Here is a 5,609-nt window from a genome sequence, read left to right as displayed (position 1 = left end):
TCGCTGACACACTGTTCGATTCTGTGTCCGTTGACAAGCTGACGGCGACCAACCAAAAAACAGTGTCTGATGAAACAAGAGTCCCTCCCCTCCCCTTCCACTGATAATCTGATTACATTAATCTTCTTCATTTTGGCTCTCATCGATTCGGTGTGTATACAGAACGTAGGCCTCATAGGCGAGCGAGCGAGGAGTCGTCTCCCGCATAATGCAGCTTTCCTCGCTCAAGGACGCGCCAGACGTCGGATGTCTCGCAAGCAGACAAAAAGGAAAGAACCCCGATGTGTCCAGAACCAGATCCGCATCTTCCTTTGTGTGTGTTTTCCACAATGGCGTTACGATACGGTGGAAAAACTTCCACCGAGAGTTTGGCGACTGCAATGGCGATCCGATTAAATGAATTGACAAAAGGCAGGCCCCGGGATGGTGGACAAAACAAAAGTCATGCACCAGTGTTCTTTGGCAGTCGAGTTTACAAGGGTGGGAAAATCATCCCCAAATTCTGAGCGAGAGAGAGAGAGAGAGAGAGAGACACAGGACGGGAGATTGTTTTTGCGTTGGTGTATTCCGCTGAATTTGTCCTCGTCAAGCACGCGTTGATTGTTGTTTGGAATGCGGCTTTGGAAGTGCCCGGATCGAACACCCGACGACCATTGCCGTAAACGGCTTAATGCCAAATGATGCTCGAAGTTGCTGCCGAGGGACGGCAAAACCGTACAAAAGATATTTAATTTTGGATCCCACAACTGTTGTCATGGTTTGATGCTTGAATTAATTCTATCTAGCGCTTCCGAATCCCGGCCCCACCGTGACGTGGCGGAAGTGACGTTTCGGTTTTTTGCAATACCGTCATCCCGTCCTTGGAAAGGCCCCCCCTCCCCCTCAGACCGATTGTTTGCTCGAGCAAAACATTAATATCATTATCATCGTTGGGGTGAATCAATCCCGAAAGATGGGCGACAATTTTCGGGGATAGAGGCCGTCCAGCCCACCCCTAACCGGGAGAAGCGAACTAATGAAGTGGATTCTCGACTCGGCCAAAAAGGAGATCGTAAGGATAACGGAGAAAAGTTTTTTTTTCTCTCCGTCTTCGATAAAATAATGTACGATGATAATCCGGTACCGATGGCGATGAGTGCTGCCACGGTTATGGTAAGTGGGGTTTATTGATGCTTACACTTTGGGAGCTGGAGTTTCAGTTCTCAGTAAGCACCGCATTAAGGCGGTCGACTCATTATGGTAAGTAGAGTGGCGCGTAAGTGTCAACTGTACCGTATCGCGCATTTGTTTTTTCTGTAGGGAAACGTTTTATTGTCACTGCGTCAAACGTTGATGATGCGTATCCAACGGAATCTCTGGTTTTGTGGGGAGAAAAAAAGAGGGAAGAGTAAAGGATTAAGCGCATTGAATGGAAATTGCACGTGGAGCTGAATAGAATGAAAAAAGGAGTTAAAACGAACGAGGACATTATGGGAAGTAATAATGAATGGGAGTGAAACAAGTCAAATTTTTCATATAATTTCAGGGGATGTAGTAGATTTACAAAAAAAAAAATATATAAAAATATGGCCATCAATATGAAAATTAGTAAGAGTTGTATAAATAATCAAATTGATATAGAAAAGTCATGTAAGAGTAAAGTAAAGAGTAGAAGATTAAAGTAAAAGCAGAAAGTAGTTGAAAATCGAATAAATATGGAAGGAAACAAGCAAAATCGCTTGTGTTAGAATGGAATGATAAAAGTATGCAAATGAAACAAAGAGACAAGAAATGTATAATTTTACATGTGTTATTTTAAGCAATTTTATGAAGATAAAAGTATATTTTATGAATGAAATTTGTGATAGAGAACAAGTGTAAAAGCCTTACATTTAAACGAAAAAACTTAAAAAGTCCCAAAAGTTCCAGAAAGTAATGAGATAGCAATAAGAACTAATTTAAGTAAGGTAGCGAAGAGTAAAATAAAAAAGATTATATAAAGATAGTAAAGCAAGCCAATATAAACGATTTTGACATAATTGTAAGAGATAATCACAGTTGAAAACAAAAAAGTTAAATATAAAGGTTAAGGAATTAAATAAATAAGATTTTCATTAGTCGTTGTAAAAAATAATATTAAGAAGATAATAAAGCAATAAATTGATTAAAATATATAATTGAAAAAGAAGAAAAAAAGAAAAAAGATTAGAAATTCAGTAAAGGCATAAAATTCAATAGTGTAGTTTGACAAGAGCGGGATAGCCTACAAAGAATCGAAGAGAAGACCATGATACAATTTAAGAAATCTGTTAATCTCTCTCTTTCTCTCTCTCTCTCTCTCTCTCTCTCTTCTTGGCCTAATGACCTTTTAAGGTCATGTCTGTCGTATGAAGATCGGTGGCGTTTTCTCCTCTACTACCGCCTGTTCTAAGTAAGTTCGCTAAGTTCTCCTAATTGCTATAAAACATTTGCTATAAAAACCCTTTCTATTCCAATTCCAGCCAAACCTGGAATTGGCCGAATGTGGCCTTCCCAAGTCGAATTGATTTGCGTTCTAACTAACTCATCAAAACTATTTCCCAACAGTAGACGAAGTGAAAACATTTTCCGACAGCCAACGAAAACTTTCCCAACGCCTTTTGCGGGAAGAAATCTCCTTGCTTGCATCCCACCTTCCCCAGCAGCCTAACAAACTGTCAGTCCCAGTCACCTCAGTTGGAGGGAAAGTTGAAATGATATTTGAAGCCTGCCTTCGATCCTGTCCGGTGGAGTTTTTTTTGTTGTTGTTGTTTTTGGCGTGCACATTCCGCCGTAATCGAACCCCACCCGTGCCCCCGTGTTACACGGGCGAAACCTAATTCGGGCAAAGTTTATTAGTTTAAGTGCCACACACCTGACAAGCTTCAAAATTACGTACGTAGGCAGGCGAAAACTCGGCTCCGGAAAGTTATAGTTTTCGGGCATACCCAGTACGGCTCGCGCGGCTGGCCGCACAGGAAAGTTTTTAGTAAAACGAAGCGAGTAAAATCGTTGGGTTTTTTTATATTATTTTTTTTCGATTGCAGCTTTTTGTTTGTCAGCTGTCCGGTGCCAGTAACGGCTCAATCAAAATTTGGCCGATCTAGAAACTGACCTAGAATTAGAAGCAAAACACCAGCATTGGAATAGGAATTGGAATAAACTTCAAATTGAACACTTCATGCATGGTGTAGCATTTGTGGAATGTGTGTGTGTGTGTTTTTTTTGAGGCCATCGTGGTGTAATACGTTACATGTCGAAATTCAGTACACAAGAGTTTAAAAATTCTAGCCCAAAAAAAAAAACCGGGTAGGAATGGGTTTTGTGAAATGAGATTTCGGTCGATTCGTTTCGGTACACGATAAAGAATGCACGAGCGCACCGAGCAGTGTGAGCTTCAGTGGGCCACCAACAGGGCCACCCATTTGCATGACGATGGACGATGGGCTGATGGGCGTTTTGTTTTTTATTTTCTGCTCCAGCTTTTTCCCTCCATAAGGACACGTGTACGTACGACCGGTGGAAGGTTGCTCCACACAGGTCACCGGAAATCGACTTCTTTAGCAAGCTTTAGCTTTGGACGTGGAGTTGAAAGTTTTCTACAGTTTCTGTCCCGATAGTGTGGCTGGCAGGAGCGTTCGGAGCGAAGGCTCATGTTTGCACAGTTAGCACGCCATGTTAATAATTTTCATATTTTATGAAAATGAAAAACAACCGGAGATTAGCTTTACACACCTCTTTCGGTTCGGCACCTCCGTACACTTTACAGCACACCTTGCACCTGTGTTTAACACGGGGCCAGGTCATACACGGATCGTAGGTTAAATTTTTCCTTTCCAGCTTAGCAAGCGTCCGGGTGTTGTGTTGAGTAAAATTAAAAACCCCACGATGGAACCTCCGTCCCATACGGCGAGTGTAATCGGGTAGAATCGGGATGAGATGAAAGAACTCTGACAACATGCAATCAATGAGCCACGAAGAGCTGGGGGATTTGTGTTTTTTGTTTTTCACCACCAAACTGTTTACCCTTTGGCGGCAAGCAAAAGCTGTCGCCTGCACAGTGAAATGGGTCGACTGGAAAAACTACCGGTGGTGAATGAGTGAATGGCGAAGGAAGATCAAATATTAATCAAGCACGTGATTACAAACGCACCAGCGCGGGAGTGTAAAGAGACACTGCTGGAATCGGAAAGTGTGTGACAGACTGGGAGGGGAGTGAAGCAGGGTCAATCTAATTGTTGACGAAAGTTCAACCAGTGTCAGCGAAAGGTGGTGGTTGATGGACACGTGCACTGCATTTTATAGCGGAGAGTACACTTTGGAGTACACTACAATATTTTACTTATTGACTTAGTCTTGATAGATCTTAACACAGCGAAACAAGCTCTTTAAGCAGTATGTGAATTACTTAAGACGCTACCGCCATCTATATGTCAAACTATGAAGCATCTGCTCTTATTTCTTAAATTAGCAAGATTTTGTCCACAAATTCATGAAATAGTCTTCTTCTTCTTCTTTCTTGCCTCTACAACCTCGAAGGGTTTCGGCCTGTCATTTCTGGCTCTCTGTGACATGATTCTACCCGTAGAAAAGTAGTCAGCTCTGCTTACGGGGAGGCGGTCTGGATGGGATTTGAACCCCGGTCCTGCCGTGTGAAGACCGGCGCCGTTTTCGCCTCGACCACCGGACCGCCTTTGGTGAGTTCCTTATGCTTATCCAGTATGAAAGTCCAATACACCAGCAGAAATAAAAAAATCTCGTATACTCCATTTTTATAGCAAGTAGAAGGCTGGAGCTATAATGCTTAATACATCCTGCTGAAATATTTAAGGTTAGAAACATATTTACTAATTAATTCAAATGAAATTCTGAGATCCGTACTTGACTGTAAATTGACCAATAATCCACACCAATAACGGAACGCTTAGGCATGTGACTAAGATTCTTACCGCCATCTGGATGTGAGACTCTATCGATAGCTCTTCAAGAATCTCCAATGTCTCGCTAGCCAAACCATTTAAAACACATTTATAATTCGATTACCAACCTCATTCTTCCTCGTTGAGACTTACAGATCCGTGTTGTTTTAGATTCTAATGCACCAGCACAATCAAAGACAAGCACGGCCATGCGACAGCCCCGCAGTGAAATGGACGTGTAAATAGTGTCAGCGCTGGCAAATAAAACGCTTGTCCACTTTAATTGATATCAATTTACAGCGGCTCGATTTCATGCCGATCCCGGCGTGCAATGGCAGCGATTGTGTCAAATTCCTCAACCACCCTACCCTTTCGTGAGATAAATTGTCCGCTTGTGATTGTGAGTGGTGCGGGGGAAAGGGTTTTGCACCCATCATCATGGTTACCCATCGATGCAAATGCTGTTTGTCGAAGACTGCACTTCCAAGTGCAGCACTTTTTGCCACGCGCATATACAATCGTGCTCATTGTTGTCGTTCGTGTGTGGGGAGTTAAAGGAGGGGGGGATGGAGAGAGGAGTGTTTTATTTGGGTTCTTGGCATCGTATCCAGCCCAGCTGCACCTCGTGCAAGACTATCCGTGTGACGGCATCCGATGGACGACTGGAAAGAAATGCGCCACACACTTGAAGCA

The sequence above is a fragment of the Anopheles stephensi genome, chromosome 2, assembly GCF_013141755.1.
Source record: "Anopheles stephensi strain Indian chromosome 2, UCI_ANSTEP_V1.0, whole genome shotgun sequence".
In the NCBI taxonomy this organism is placed as follows: domain Eukaryota; kingdom Metazoa; phylum Arthropoda; class Insecta; order Diptera; family Culicidae; genus Anopheles; species Anopheles stephensi.
Note: the sequence above shows the minus strand (reverse complement) of the source record.